The following is a 17,546-nucleotide window of genomic DNA, read 5'->3' as shown; positions in this document are numbered from 1 at the left end:
ATCGGAACCACGACAAAAACATCTGTGTCTCCTATTGCGTTTGAATCCTCCAAACCCTTCCCTTTACATTTTTGCAAGTTGCATGATTTATTTTCCACTGCTCATATACTCTTTGCATGCTTGCTTGAATTGTGTTAAGATTGCTTGACTTGTCCAAAGTTGCTAAAATTTGCCAAGAACTAAAATTGGGAAAAGGATAAGTTTTATTTGGTCAAGTAGTCTAATCACCCCCCCCCTCTAGACATACTTTCTATCCTACAAGTGGTATCAGAGCTTTGGTCTCCATTTGCTTTGATTTCCATAGCTTTTGGTATTCATAGCCTTGGTGAGGGAGTCCTGGATTAGGGGGTCTCTGGACAGCTGGACTATATTCTTTGGCCGGACTGTTGGACTATGAAGATACGAGATTGAAGACTTCGTCCCATGTCCGGATGGGACTCTACTTGGCGTGGAAGGCAAGCTAGGCAATACGGATATGTATATCTCCTCCTTTGTAACCGACCTTGTGTAACCCTAGCCCCCTCCGGTGTCTATATAAACCGGAGGGTTTTAGTCCGTAGGACAACATACAATCATACCATAGGCTAGCTTCTAGGGTTTAGCCTCTCCGATCTCGTGGTAGATCAACTCTTGTACTACTCATATTATCAAGAATAAATCAAGCAGGGCGTAGGGTTTTACCTCCATCAAGAGGGCCTGAACCTGGGTAAAACATTGTGTCCCCTGCCTCCTGTTACCATCCGCCTTAGACGCACAGTTCGGGACCCCCTAACCGAGATCCGCCGGTTTTGACATCGACATTGGTGCTTTCATTGAGAGTTCCTCTATGTCGTCATCATTAGGCTTGATGGCTCCTTCAATCATCGCTACCGATGCAGTTCAGGGTGAGACTTTTCTCCCTGGACAGATCTTTGTGTTCGACGGCTTCGCACTGCGAGCCAACTCGCTTGGCCATCTGGAGCAGATCGAGAGTTACGCCCCTGGCCACCAGGTCAAGTTTGAAAGCCTAAACTACACGGCCGATATCCGCGGAGACTTGATCTTCGACGGATTCGAGCCCCTGCCTAGTGCGCCACACGGTCACGATGAGCATGATTTAGCTCTGCCATCGGACAGTGTTCAGGAGATCGCGCCGGCGACCGCTCCGACCCTCAATTCGGAGCTAGTTGCGCCATCCATGGACGGGTGGATAGACCCTGCCACGGAGGCCGCACTCTCATCGGCGATCGAGCCGAGTATCGACCTTACCCTTCACGGGAGCCATGATGTCGAACTATCGGATTCTTCCCGGCCACGGACTCCGAACCGCCTGCGCCCGTGCCTATCGAATCCGACTGGGCGCCGATCATGGAGTTTACCTCCGCGGATATTTTTCAGCACTCGCCCTTCGGCGACATACTGAACTCATTAAGGTCTCTCTCCTTGTCAGGAGAGTCCTGGCCGAACTATGTCCGGCGGGATTGGGATGCGGATGACGAAGAAATTCGCCCCCCACCCACCACCCACTTGGTAGCCACTGTCGACGATTTGACCGACATGCTCGACTTCGACTCTGAAGACATTGACGGCATGTACGACGATGCAGGAGGCTAACAAGAACCACTGCCCACAGGGCACTAGACAGCCACCTCGTCATATGACATATATATGGTGGACACACCCAAAGAAGGCAATGGCGACGGGACAGCGGAGGATGACCCCTCCAAGAAGCAACCCAAGCGCCGACGTCAGCGGCGCCGCTCTAAGTCTCGCCAAAGCAAAAGCAGTGACACTGGCACAGGAGATAATAGCACTCCGGACAGGGCCGAAGACGACAACAATCCCCTCCAGCAAGATTTAGGGCAGGAGGATGGAGAAGCCATCCCTCCCGAGAGAGCGGCCGATGGAGAGGCGGAGGATGATAATTACATGCCTCCCTCCGAAGACGAGGTAAGCCTCGACGATGATGAATTCATCGTGCCTGAGGATCCCGTCGAACAAGAGCGCTTCAAGCGCTGGCTTATAGCCACGGCAAATAGCCTTAAGAAAAAGCAACATCAGCTTCAAGCTGATCAAGATTTGCTAGCTGACAGATGGACTGAAGTCCTTGCGGCCGAGGAATATAAACTCGAACGCCCCTCCAAGAGTTACCCAAAGCGCAGGTTGCTACCCCGACTAGAGGAGGAAGCACCAAAACCTACATCCCCAGCATATGACGCGGCTGATCGGCCACCTCGTGGCCGCGACAAAGAGGCATTCCAGCCAAAAGTTCAGCCCACACCCCGACGCCACTCAAATAAAAATGTCAAGACATGGGGAAATAGGCTAGACCTGCGAGACGTATTGGAGGACAAAGCAAAACACGCAAGATCAATCTACGGATCGTGAGGGCGCGCCACTATGCGAGACGATAACCGTCACACCGGATACAGTAAAAGTAAGTCCGGCCGGGCCGAACACAGCGGACAAGACTCATTTGAGATGTGTCGCGATATAGCCCAGTACAGAGGCGCCGCACACCCCCTATGCTTCATAGACGAAGTAATGGATCATCAAATCCTAGAGGGTTTCAAACCCGTAAATATAGAATCATATGACGGCGCAACAGATCCTGCGGTATGGATCGAGGAATTCCTCCTGCACATCCACATGGCCCGCGGTGACGATCTACACGCCATCAAATACCTCCCACTTAAACTCAAAGGACTAGCTCGACATTGGCTCAACAGCCTGCTAGCAGAATCCATTGGCTGTTGGGAAGATCTGGAAGCCGCATTCCTTGACAACTTCCAAGGCACTTATGTGCGACCACCAGATGCCGATGACTTGAGCCACATAATTCAGCAGCCAAAGGAATCGGCCAGGCAATTTTGGACACGGTTCCTAACAAAGAAAAATCAAATCGTCGACTGTCCGGATGCAGAGGCCCTAGCAGCTTTTAAGCACAACATCCGCGATGAGTGGCTCGCCCGGCACCTTGGCCAGGAAAAGCCGAAATCTATGGCATCCCTCACGACACATATGACCCGCTTTTGCATGGGAGAAGACAGCTGGCTGGCTCGCAGCAATAATATATCCAAGAACCATGGTACTTCGGATACCAAGGATGGCAATGGCAGGTCATGTCGCAACAAACACAAGCGCCGCATTAACAGCGACAATATAGAGGATACGACAGTCAATGCCGAATTCAGAGGCTCTAAACCCGGTCAGCGGAAAAAGCCATTCAAAAGAAGCACTCCGGGCCCGTCCAGTTTGGACCGTATACTCGATCGCTCGTGTCAAATACACGGCACCCCCGACAAGCCAGCCAACCACACCAACAGGGATTGTTGGGTGTTCAAGCAGGCCGGCAAGTTAAATGCCGAAAACAAAGATAAGGGGTCACACAGCGATGACGAGGAGGAGCCCCGGCCGCCGAACACCGGAGGATAGAAGAGGTTCCCCCCACAAGTGCGGACGGTGAACATGATATACGCAACTCACATCCCCAAGAGGGAGAGGAAGCGTGCGTTAAGGGACGTATATGCGTTGGAGCCAGTCGCCCCAAAGGTCAACCCATGGTCCTCCTGTTCGATCACCTTTGATTGCCGGGACCATCCCACTAGTATCCGTCATGGCGGATTCGCCGCACTGGTCCTAGACCCAATCACCGATGGATTTCACCTCACTCGAGTCCTTATGGACGGTGGCAGTAGCCTGAACCTGCTTTATCAGGACACAGTGTGCAAAATGGTTATAGACCCCTCAAGGATCAAACCCACAAAAACGACCTTCAAAGACGTCATACCAGGTGTAGAGGCCCATTGCACAGGCTCACTCACACTGGAAGTGGTCTTCGGATCCCTGGATAACTTCCGAAGCGAGGAGTTAATCTTCGATATAGTCCCGTTCCGCAGTGGCTATCATGCACTGCTCGGGCGAACCGCATTCGCGAGATTCAACGCATTACCACACTATGCATATCTCAAGCTCAAGATGCCAAGACCTCGGGGGGTCATCACAGTCAATGGAAACACAGAGCGCTCTCTCCGTACGGAGGAGCACACTGCGACCCTCGCAGCAGAAGCGCAAAGCAGCCTCTTAAGGCAATCCACCAGTTCGGCGATTCAAGACCCGGACACCTTCAAGCGGGCCCGGAGTAATCGGCAACAAGACCGCCTGGCACGTTCCGAGCTCGCATAGCAATGCGGCCCCCACCCCAGTACCAGCCAAACGGCGAAATCCGTGCCACGCGTACATAATTACGCATTAAAAATACCATGGGCACAGGTGGGGGGGGGTACGACTATGGCACGCCCCAAGACGCGGCTCAACCGCACTAGGGGCTTCCTACTTTGTTATTTTTCTCTCTTTCAGGACTTTAACCTCTGGAAACCCCGTCCGGCAGCACGGTTGCCGGACACACGATGCAACAACCAAGGAGGCAGAAAGCTACGTCGCACCACGGAACTCCCAGGTGGTTTCTGACAACGAGTGAAATACCTGCTTTAAATACCATTCCTCAGCTTGCCCTTGTAGGGGACATGTCAAATAGTCCTTCTTTTTGCTTATCGCACTACTTGTATCATTCTACTTTAATGCACCTTTTTGAATAAATAATGCATAGCACTAGACTATTATCGCATTCTCTATTCCTCTTTATATATATATATATATATATATATATATATATATATATATATATATAGTGTTACTATTCATCACCCAGGGTGCAGAATAAGTTATTCTTCACCCGAGGTAATCTTACGATCATTTCACAATTAAATTACATTTCGAATTCAAATAGTTACATTCGTATTGATTCACTACGTAAAATTTGACATAAGAAAAAGAAAAATATAGGTCATAAGACAAGAAAATTTACAGTTTATGTGTATTTTAGACTATGTTTTTACGTTTGTAATTTTACATAACATAAAATATTTTTTACAACGATTATATATTTTCTTACGGTCCCTTTTTGCGTCGGAAATAAGACAAAACTTACGAAACGTAAAATTACGGTGCATTGATGATAAAATAAAGAGGGGTGAAGAATAACTATTCCTCACCTAGGGTGACGAATAGCACGACCCTATATACAGCCGGTCTATTCTAATAATATTATCAGAATAACTATTCTGATAACACTTCCGCACTGCATGCTCAACACGAGAGCACTACACTTCCTTTAGCAAGAGCACTGCATTACAGAGACTAGTGAACTTCGTGTCGTAAAAAACTGTACGCAGTGTTTTTCGGTACTGTTTTCGCTCTAGTTTTTTAACCGTTTGTCGGAACGAGGCGTATGATATACGGTTGGAAAGCTATGGATTAGGCGCAACTTCGCCATGTTGAACACTTTTCGAGATTCCTCGTGGTTTAAGAGCAGTTTTGAAAATGGTGCACCCCATGACGAGTGGCAGCGAGCGTTTTTTCGCAGTTTTTTTCTAAACCGCTCGTCAGAATGAAGCAAACGATACACCGTTGGATAGATATCGTCGAGGAGCATATTTTTCATAACTATTATTTTCTCTAATTCATTACGGTTTAAGAGCAGTTTCAAATTTACTAAATCGCAAAATTCCGTTTTTCAAAAAAATTCAAATTTTTGGTACTGTTTTCGCTCCAGTTTTCTAACTGTTTGTCGAAACAAGGCGTGTAATATACCGTTAAAAATCTATGGGCGAGGCGCAACTTTCATATGTTGAAATGTTTTTGAGATTCCTTATGGTTTTAAGTTAATTTTAAAAATCGTGCGGCGAACGACGAGTGGCAGCACCCGTTTTTTGCAAAATTTTCACAAACCTCCTGTCGAAATGATTCAAATGATACACCGTTGGAAATATATCGACGAGACGCAACTTTTTCATGTAGAACATGCTCTCTAATTCCTTACGGTTTAAGAGCAATTTTAAATTTACCGAAATGCGGACACTTTGTTTTTCTTGACAACAAAATCGACGAGTGAACCGGATCGGACAAAAAACCGCACTGCTTCGAACTGAAAACCGCATTGCATCAGACAGTAAAGTGAACTTCATGATTTCTCTTGTCGAACGTAAATTTTTTGTGTTTTTTGTACCACGGGACGAGAGTAGAAAACCACACACAAGAGAGTAGCGAACCACACCAACGAGAGTAGTGAACTTCATACTTTTTTTGGTAATCTTGCTTTACAGAGTGAACCACTTTGACTCAGTACAAATGAACCGCATTGTAATGGCGACAAAGGGAACTGCATTATTTTTTATTTTTTGCTAGCATTTTATCTTTATAATTTCATCTCAACTGCGAGGCCAGGTGTAGTGAACCGCATGCGACAGCGAAATGCACTGCAAGTGCCGATGCAAATTTTTTTTAAACACACGACGCCATGCAAGAACAAGTGCAATTCGAATTTTGCATCAAAGGAAGTGAGCCACGACCCAATTCGGAACAAACTGCATGTTTTTTTGTCGTAACCACCAAGGGGTTTTTAACAAAGAAACTACATCATGCTTTCTAGAAGTTTTTACAAAGTAAACTCCTCTATACTATGCACTGCATTGCCAATCTCAATGGACAAATTTTTATGAACTTTACCATGGGAGCCCAATCGAACTCCACGACCCACAATACAGGACATCAATCAAACTCTAAACGAACTGCACACGGGAGAGCGACTCTTGCGTATTTTTTATAATTGGGTTTTCCTTCTTTTTCTGCATTAGAGAACAGAGTGGACTGATCTGTGTCTTCGTCCAAGCTCACACCGAGAAACACACACGCACTGCAAAAAGAAACTTTAACATGCGAATTGCAAAAATAAAAAAGTGGGCTGCAGCACTTGGTCGTCGATGAGGTCGCTATCGAACGAGATCCATGGTGTGGCGCAGGGACAAGATTGAGATGGCCATGGTGCCACCTGCGGGGCACAAGCGAGATGTGAGGGAGAGGTGAGAGGAAGAAGGAAAGGGGAGAGAGGAGGGCGCTCACCTCCGGTGCTGTTATGTTGTTGTCGTCCAGCGCATCGGCGTGGGGAGGGGCATGTGGCCGGAACCGTACTGCTTGCCCGCAATGCCAGAACCACGTACCATGAATCAGCGAGCTGCACCAGCAGTAGAATAGCACAATTATGACTTGAGCACCACTGATGTCTAACAGCACTGCACAGAAACAAAAAAGCTGATAAAATCTAAACACACAAAATAAAACTGCACTGCACAAAAACAACAAAAACTTGAGCACCACCAGCAACGTACTGCAGCAGTGAGTTAGCTGAACCGCATAGAGGCGCAACTGAGCTGCACAGGGGAAAATTTACCCATGAGACCTTTGTGAGCTGCTGCCCACTCACGGGCCGCACTGCACGGATACGCCAACGGACTGCACGGAGGCGAGCTCACCTGACGCAGTGCACACTACCTACAAGCAAAACCTACAAAATTTTGCAAGTGTACCACATCACTCGTGTCGCCGAGCTGCACGGCGATGGTCTCTCGACTACAGAATGGCCCTGCTGAAACACATCTATCCAAAAGAGGAGATCATGGGTCCGAGCCAGAGAGATCAAAGGTTGAATAGAGGTTCGAGGTGGGGAATTCGTCCTGGAGCAGCCCAGCTGGATCCAGACGGGTGCGTCGCCATGGTGGGCCGGTGAATCTGGCCTTGGCGGTTGCGCCCGTCGCGGCGGCGTAGGGAGGAATGTTAGGGGAGACGCTGTGCTCAATGGCTGGCCCGATCCAGCAGCACGAGGCGGTGTGATGGACTCGAGGAGGGAGGTTGCCAAATGCAGGAGGAAGGGGTAGGAGGGCGAGGCAAGACGGCAAATCCGGTCGGGGAGAAGGTCACCGGGTGGGGGCGCGGAGGAGGCACGAGATCGAGCGGGGACGGTGCGGGTCGCGCCCATCAGCGGCAAGTCGTGGCAGCCCCCTCCTCGATCTGGACTGAGCCATCATTGCGGGAGGCGGCCGCGCACTGCTGGATCCGGCGCGGGGGAGGGAGACTGTGGTGGATGCGGCGGGGAAAGCGCCAGCGGTCGGAGGTAGTAGGGGGCACGGTGGCGGCGCCCACAGAAGGTGGAGCTCGTAGAAGGTTAACGGGGCGGGGCGGGGCAGGGCAGCACCGGCCTGGGGTGGTGCTACGGTGGCGACACCGGGGACAACGCGGCACTGCAGCGGCCCAGGGTGGAGGGTGATGCTCCGGCTGCGGCGCGGTAGAAGGTGGAGGGTAGGTGGGGGTTTGGATCGGTGGAGGAGGAAGTGGGTGTCGTGCGGTGTGGGTTGGGGATGACTTTTCTGCGGTTTGTTAGTGGGTTTAAGTGGTTCAGTTTGCGGCATGGGACAGTAACGAGGTGTTATCAGAATAAGGCTTAGGTGTTATTAAATAAGGTCTTAAGGGGTGTTATCATAATAGATCCACCCTATATATATATGTTCATTCATGACATTCAGCACCCGTACACTCTGGTACGGCCAATACTCCAGGGGCTTAAGCATACCCCATAATACGGCATGAGAAGTCCGAACACTTTCGACAGTGCGGCACCCCGAACTTATAGCATTATATGCATCAGCTCTGAATCATGTCTTGGGTCAATAGTTGGGTTTGCCTGGCTCCCATGTTTTGGTACCTTGCGTTCCACTATATCAGCTAAGGTAGCACTGGGAGAACTACTACGATTGTGCCCCGGTTCAGCTGAGCTAAGCACCTCAGTAGAGAAAGCTAAAACTAACTGTCATGATAAGGCGAGAGCTGGTCGCTGTTCAAGAGGTTTCGAGTCCCTAAAGACTTATGCCGCTTAGAGCAAGGAGTCAACTTTGTCCGACCTAAGGCGTGTACAGCGCCCCGAATCCGGCCTTCCGAATACTAGGGGCTTCGCCAAAATTTAAAATTCTAGAATTCTATGGCTAAGTGAGAGTGATAAAGCATTATAGTCTGGTTGCCTTGTTCGTTGTGCTGAGCACCTCCCTCGAAGGACCCAACAATGGGAAAAGGAGTGCTCAGGTTTATCGCGAACACCCCAGCACTCGTGGCATGGGGGCATAAGCCGACGACTGGCCATCTCTCAGATTTGATAAATAGCCGCACATAAGGTAATATTTTAAATTCAAACAAGAGTTCCATAGCGCATATGAACAAGTTTTCATAATACAGGATCACACGAGCAAGTTCATTCAAAAATTACATCTTTTGCACAGTCGTCCGCCACAAGACGGGCACCCTTCAGGACACCCTCATAATACATTTCGGGGTGGCGATGCTCCTTGCACTGTGGCGGCCCCTCCTTCACCAGCCTCTCAGCGTCCATCTTGGCATAGTGCACCTTCGCACGGGCAAATGCCCGGCGTGCACCCTCGATGCAGACGGACCGCTTTATGGCCTCCAGCCATGGGTAGGCATCCATAAGCTGCCTCACCAGGCCAAAGTAGCTGTTGGGAAGGGAGTCGCCAGGCCACATCCGGACTATAAGGCCCCTCATGGCCTGTTCGGCCGCCTTGTGCAGCTCGACAGTTGCTTCAGCTGGTCGCTCGTAGGAATCGGGTGTTCGGTCCCAGTATACTGAGACCAGAACAGCTTCTCCGTCGAGCTTCCCTCCTCGGCCTGGTAAAACTTCGCGGCATCTGACACGCTGCGGGGCAAATCTGCGAATGCTCCTTGGGAGCTCCGGACTCGGGTAAGTAACAAGTAATTTACTTTCACATGCTTGCTTTTCATATTGAATGCCTTACCCGCCGCTATCTTCCTCATCGCCTCAATCTCCTGGAGGGCCTTTTGGGCTTCAGCCTTGGCATTCTTTGCGCTCTCGAGGGCCGCGGCAAGCTCAGACTCTCGCGTCTTTGAGTCAAGCTCCAAAGCCTCGTGCTTCGTCACGAGAGCCTGGAGTTCTTGCTGCACCTCGCCCACCCGTGCCTCTTGCTTTTCCCGCTCGGTGCGCTCCTTGACTGCTTTGTCTTCGGCCTCGGACAGCACTTGCTTTAGAGTCGCCACTTCGGTCGTGGCCCCTGGCACATTCATGATGATCCTGTCATTTCGCAACCACATTTTCTTTTATATATATAGACAAGGTATTACTTACCTTTGTTCTCCTCGAGCTGCCTCTTGGCAAGGCCGAGCTCTTTCTCGGACCCCTCGAGGTCCTACTTCAGTGCAGCGACCTCCGCAGTCAGTGCGGCAGTGGTCAGCAGCGAAGCATGCATACGCATACAGACATACTTATATTAGACTCCTGCATATTTTATTTGATCCTCTATTCGGCTTTCCTTTGTGAACACCAAATAGAGCATCAGGGGCTACTGTCTATGCGGTAATATTTTTCCTATATTTTAAATAGTTACCTCAAAGCCTGTTAGAAGGCTGGCACAGGCTTCAGTCAGTCCACTCTTGGCGGACTGAACCTTCTTGATCACCGCACTCATAATAGTGCGGTGTTCTTCATCGATGGAAGCGCCACGAAGCGCTCCCAGCGGGTTGTCCGATGCCTCTAGATGGACAGAGGTCACCGGCACAGGCGTCTTGCCCCTTTTGGAAGGGGGCTGCCTGCCCGAGTCCGGAACCATTGGAGGTTACGGCACGGTGTTCGGCTGAGAGCCGAACTTGGAGCCCCCGGGAGCCTTGCTCCCTTTGCTCCTGGAGTCCGGAAGGTCGCCTTGAGGAGCCTCCGGGACTGTCTCCCCCCGGCTCGATGCCCCTTGAGACAATACCTCAGCATTATCCGTAGGGCAAGGAGAGGTGGCGGTTGGAAGTGTATCGCTATTCATGTCCGACGAGTCCAAGGAACCGTCCGACGATGATACATCGATACGGGCTTGGGGTGGACTACATAATCATATTCAGCGTTAGGAGAAGCAGTGCGACAAAGGTATGCTATGAGTTACTCTAGTATCTGAATACTTACGACTTTGCCGGGGGCTTGGCCCTGAGCAGCCACTCGTCTTGGACCCTTCTTGGACCCTTCGGCCTCCCCGGTTGGGGCGGCCTTCCTTTTCTTGTCTCCCCCGGCTGGAGGGGGAGAATCTTCATCTTCCTTCTCCTTGTTTTCACAGGAGGAGGGTGTCTCGGTGTTATAGGACGATGAGTTCGATACCACCAGGCATCGGGAACTCTTTCGGGTTCCCTTGGCCTTCTTCTTGGACTTCTCCGGCACCTCGTAAGCAGCCGGAGTCCGCATCTCCGTCAGGAGAGCGTCCGCAGTGTCTTCGGGCAGAGGGACCGGACAGTCAATCTGCTTCGATGCCTCCACCAAGTCTTGTCAAAGGCATGGGAGCTCAGACCCCGCACATGGTTAAGCTATGGGAAATAAACATCCTACCAGATGTATAGAACTTACCGAATTCGCAGGGCGCTTCGCGCTTAGCCCGCGGTCCTCGGTGAGAGAGCGACGGACCTCGGCGCCCTTGAACAGCACCCTCTAGACGTCTTTGTGCGTCGTGTCGAAGAGCTCGCTTAGAGTTTGGTGCTGGGCCGGGTCGAACTCCCATAAGTTGAAATCCCGTTGTTGACATGGGAGGATCCGGCAGAAGAGCATGACCTGGACTATGTTGACAAGCTTAAGTTTCTTGCTTGTCATGTTCCGGATACACTTCTGGAGTCCGTCTAGCTCCACCGATGAACCCCAGGACAGGCCCTTCTCCTTCTAGGAAGTGAGCCGCGTGGGGATTCCGGATCGAAAATCGGGGGGCCGCCACCCAGTTGGTGTCGCGCGGCTCGGTGATGTAGAACCACCTCGATTGCCACCCCTTTACGATCGCCACGAAGGAGCCCTCGAGCCATGCAACATTGGGCATTTTGCCCATCATGGTTCCGCCGCATTCCGCTTGTTGGCCGCCTACAACCTTCGGCTTGATATTGAAGGTCTTCAGCCATAGGCCGAAGTGGGGCCGGATGCGAAGGAAAGCCTCGCCCACGACGATGAACGCCGAGATGTTGAGGATGAAATTCGGGGCCAGATCATGGAAGTCCAGCCCGTAGTAGAATATGAGGCCGCGGACGAATGGATGGAGGGGAAACCCCAATCCGCGGACTAAATGGGGGAGGAAAACCACCCTTTCGTGAGGTTCCGGGGTAGGGACGATCTGCCCCGCGGCTGGCAGCCGGTGCGCGATATCTGCGGCAAAGTATCTGGCTCCATGTAACTTTTTGATGTGCCCCTCCGTGATGGAGGAGTCCATCCACTTGCCTCCCGCTCCGGACATGTTTGGAGAGAGTTGAGGAGGAGGATGCGGACTTGGGCGCTGGAGCTCGAGTGCGCGAGAATGGATGAGAAAGGAGGAAGAAGGCGTGGGTAGAAAAAGGTGAGATCTTATCCCTTTATAAGGGCGGACTAAACTATGTGCCCCCACTTGCCTGGTAAAACTCAATTATCCCCCAAGCGACGTAATTGATGGTATGGTTGGGTTACCCATGTCCGTATTGATGAGAATCCCGTAATAAGGGAAACACGATCTCTGCTTTGACAAGACGTGTCAAGAAACTGCCTCGCGTTATGTGCGGGGGATGGTTAAAGAAAAACGGTTCAAATAATTACCGGGCCGTGGCATGATGTCATGCTGCCAAAACGTGTCAGCAGATTAGATTTGTGGTAATATTATTCTCTCTATGGTGGTATGTGGAACTTATTTTACAGGGTTGGACACTATCCTTGTATTCAAATTCTTCCGTGGTGTATTCGGAGGAGGAACCCGCCTTGCAATGCTGAAGACAACACTGTGTGCCGGACTCATCGTCATTGAAGCCTGGTTCAGGGGCTACTGAGGGAGTCCTGGATTAGGGGGTCTCCGGACAGCCGGACTATATCCTTTGGTCGGACTGTTGGACTATGAAGATACGAGATTGAAGACTTCGTCCCGTGTCCGGATGGGACTCTACTTGGCGTGGAAGGCAAGCTAGGCAATACAGATATGTATATCTCCTCATTTGTAACCGACCTTGTGTAACCCTAGCCCCCTCCAGTGTCTATATAAACCGGAGGGTTTTAGTCCGTAGGACAACATACAATCATACCATAGACTAGCTTCTAGGGTTTAGCCTCTCCGATCTCGTGGTAGATCAACTCTTGTACTACTCATATTATCAAGAATAAATCAAGAAGGACGTAGGGTTTTACCTCCATCAAGAGGGCCCGAACCTGGGTAAAACATCGTGTCCCCTACCTCTTGTTACCATCCGCCTTAGACACACAGTTCGGGACCCCCTACCCAAGATCCACCGGTTTTGACACCGACACTTGGTTTCACAACCTAGGAGAGTATGGCGTATAGCGAGGGACATTACCACCGTGGAGGTCCTTACTTTGACGGTACTAATTTTGCTAGTTGGAAGCATAAGATGAAAATGCATATTCTTGGACATAACCCCGCCGTATGGGCTATTGTGTGTATTGGCTTGCAAGGTGAATTCTTTGATGGGAGAGAACCGAGCCATGAAGCTAACGCGGAAGAGTTGAAGATGCTGCAATACAATGCTCAAGCTTGTGATATCCTCTTCAATGGATTGTGCGCCGAAGAATTCAACAAAATCAGCCTTCTTGAGAATGCAAAGGAAATTTGGGATACTTTGATTGATATGCATGAAGGTACCGACTCCGTCAAGGAATCCAAGTTGGATGTGCTTCAAAGTTAGCTTGACAAGTTCAAAATGAAGGATGGTGAAGGTGTCGCTAAAATATACTCTAGGCTTGCTCTTATCACAAATGAGATCGCCGGCTTAGGAAGTGAAGAGATGACCGACAAATTCATCATCAAGAAGATCCTAAGAGCCATGGATGGAAAATATGATACCGTGTGCACATTGATCCAAATGATGCCCAATTACAAAGATCTCAAGCCAACGGAGGTCATTGGAAGAATTGTTGCTCATGAGATGTCACTCAAGGATAAAGAAGAGCTTCACAACAAGTCAGGTGGTGCTTACAAAGCCGCATGTGATGCTCCCACATCATCAAGTGAGAAACAAACCTTCAATGAAGAATTGAGCCTAATGGTAAAGAACTTCAACAAGTTCTACAACAGTAGAAGCAAAGAAAGAAATTCCAAGTCAAGGTCCTACAATGACAAAAGATCTTCTAGTCATGAGCGTAATTGCTACAATTGTGGAAGACCCAGACACTACTCCAATGAGTGTACGGCTCCCTACAAAATAAGAGAAGATTGTCCCAAAAGAAGAAGTAGAAGAGAAGAATCACCACCAAGAGAAAGGAGGAGTTGAGATGATCGTTATGAATGAAAACCCTCTTAGAGAAGCAAGGATTCGGAAAGGAAAGAAAATTCATCAAGGAGCTACACAAAACGAAGACATCAAGCTCATGTTGGTGAATGGGTATCCGGCTCCGACTCCGACGATCACTCCGAGAGAAGCTATCACTCCGACTCCGAATATACTCAAGATGATGGTGTTGCCGGTCTAGCACTTGTGTCAACCAACTCCTATGACATATTTGATTCACCAAATGAATGACTTGGAAGATGCTTCATGGCTAAAGGCCCAAAGGTATCACACCCCGAGTATGTTGATTTCAATAGTGATGAAGATGAATTGTTAGGTGATGATGATTTACTTGTTGACAACTCTAGTGATGAATACTATGATGAAACATTAATTAATCATGCTAATCAAGATAAAACAAATGACAATGATAAGGAGAAGATTGAGTTTCTAACTAAAGAACTAAACACTCTTAAGTTAGCTCATGAAACTATCTTAGGAGATCATCGAGAAATTTTAAGGACTCATGAGAAACTACGTTTTGAAAAGCTCAACCCTGAGCAAGAGCATGAGTTCTTAAAGGCAATCAATGATGATCTTCGCAAGAAAAGTTCTTCTTACATTGCCAAGCGTTTACTCTTATCCACTTACATGCCTCAAGTCAAGTCTAGTAACAAGAACAAGAAAGTTTCTTCCTCTAGTAGTAACAATATTCATGCTAAATCCAATGTTGTTGCTTCTAGTAGTTCTCTTGATTCCATTAATGATTCTCTTAGCCAAGTTACACTTGAGAAATAAAATAGCTTATTGAAGGGAATTATAGAGAAAGGTGTTTACAAGAGCCTTGCCGGGAGTAAGCAATTCGAGGAAATTGTACGCAAGCAAGGAAGGCACCAGAAGAACCAAGGCATTGGTTTTGAACGAAAGTTCAATGCCAATGGAGTTGAGTGGGAAGAAGATCAATACCCCAAGACGAAGTTTGTTCCTCAACAAAAGAAGTATGATCCTACTTCCTTCAAAGGGACACAAGCTCAAGATGATCTTCCACCACAAGACCACAAGCAAAAAGGCAAGGATAAGCTTCAAGAGGAGATTAATGCATTTGAAGAAGCTCCTAAGGCCTTGGTCAAGTGGGTTCCCAAGACTACATCAAGTTCCACTTCATCAAGTAACACTACAACTCCGAGGATTCCCATCAAGATGGTGTGGATCCCGAAGAAGAAGAACTAGAGAGTTCCCGAGGGTGACTCCGCCAACATACTTCACTCTTTATCATTTTGGCAAGAACAAGTGCAATCAACTTCCACATCTTGCACTAGTTCAAGGAGTCACAAACCCTCTTGTTGGTAAGACAAGGGACAAGGTAAACTAATGCTTTCATAGACATCATCTTATGTGTGCATCACTCTATGTCTATGGATATCCTTGTTTGTTCCTTGTGGGACTAACCCGTGTAGGTATTGAAAGTGCAACTCACTCCAAAGGATTGCTCCAAATGATCTACATCAACATTGAGCATCCACGTCTTCAACACCTACATGAAGTCATCATCGACAAAACCCAAGGTTAGTTCATCCCTCTTAGGGGGGATCTCACATCTAGGGGGAGCTTTACTCTAAGAATTGAGCTAAAGCAACTCTAATGGTGTGAACACAACAACGCTTTATGTAAAAGTGGTAACCCCACTTGTGCTTAAACGATGAGTATGACCTACAATCAAATGTTCTCATTTGACTCCTAAGTCAATATACTCATATATAGATGACCTAGTCATCGCCAATTGCTTGATAGATGCCAGAATTGGTTGTGCATGCTTTGCCACATATTTCATTTGCCATTTTATTGTGTGAGCATATTGGTTGCATAATTTACTCATTCGAGGACATCCACTTGTTGTTTTGATTGTTTGGTTCCTTTTTCTTTTGCCAAGTGGATGGACAAGAATGCCTAAGAACCTTCTCTGGCTATCTATGCTTTTCTCGTCTCAAACTCTATTCATGCTAAATCACAAAGTTTGGTCAAGTTAGATTTGAACCACTCTGTGTGAGGAGCACCCGGAGTCCCCGATTCGTCATAGACTTAAACTTCCAAAACTTCTTTGTGCGTTTCGGTCTGACCGATTCATAAATTTTGGTCATACCGAGATCACTAAGTTGATCTAGGTTTTCAATCTCTGTGCAACCGATTTGAACTTTTCGGTCACACCGAGTTGCAGTAACTGCTTGCAGTTATGCATCTCAGTGCCACCGAGTTGTTCCACTCAGTCACACCGACAGGGCCAGGCTATATATATCCCCGGGCCAAAATTTGGAAAATTCTCCGAACCCCTTCGCCCGCGCTCAGCCCGCTCTGCCTCCCTGGGTCTCTGGATCGTCCTCCTCATTGCCAGCTGCCTTCCGCCGCTGGTCTCCGTCGCCGTCAACGGAAATCGTCTCCGTCGTTGCCGCCGTAGCAGGTCCATCGCCGCACTTAGGGTGTGGACATGATCCTTGTGCTAATCTCACTCTAATTCCTAGCACATTGTTTTGCCATTATCTTGCCACGATTGTGATCACTCTATCCAGCGAAATCACTCTGTAGTTTAGTTGTGGATTGAAAATTTAGGGTTAGGTTTCTGCCAAAATCTTCTCAGACCAACCGAGTTGTTGAAATCAGTTCCACCGATTTGGCTAAGGCCATTGCACATGTGATTCTCGGTCTGACCGAGAATTGCAAATCGGTGTGACCGAGTTCAATTCTTTATGAAACCCTAGCAGTCTCGGTGCCACCGAACTGTGACTTGGTCTGACCGAGTTCACTAGTTTAGGTTCCAAAAGCTGCTTCGGTATCACCGAGTTTTCAAATTGGTAGATCCGAAATGCTTTCTGTGGAAAACTAAAACTAAGTTTTTGACTCATTCTTTTGCAAAAACCTCTTCACTTTGTGATGCTCATCCAATCTATCTCATCTATATCTATTCACCAGGTCTGCTATCAGTGTTTGCATCATGTAAGATTAGAGTGACAGTCAGAACAAGTCTGAGGAGCAAGTTCACATGAGTGAGGGCACTAGTCCCTCTAGCAGCTATGATGATGGAAGCAGGAGTACACCCAGCAACTTGCCTAAGGCAGCCACCAGGGCCAGAAAGAAGAGAACCTCAGATTCTGAGGATGAGGACTATGTGGTTGTTGAGGAAGAGGCCACCTTAAAGAGGAAAGTTCTGAAAAAGGAATATGGCACAGCTTCTGAAACTAAGCCAGGTCTGAAGACTAAGATGCCAGCAAGAAGACAACCCATGTCTAAGGTAAGGAAAGTTGCCACAGGAGAAACAATGGAGTTCACTCTTGAACCCAAGCAAACTGGAGATGGTAAGAAGAGGAAAGAAAGGGTCAAGAAGACCATTGCCAGAGTAATTGGGAAGC

The sequence above is a fragment of the Triticum aestivum genome, chromosome 6A (genome assembly GCF_018294505.1).
Source record: "Triticum aestivum cultivar Chinese Spring chromosome 6A, IWGSC CS RefSeq v2.1, whole genome shotgun sequence".
Taxonomy (NCBI): Eukaryota; Viridiplantae; Streptophyta; class Magnoliopsida; order Poales; family Poaceae; genus Triticum; species Triticum aestivum.
This window is presented reverse-complemented; position numbering follows the sequence as displayed.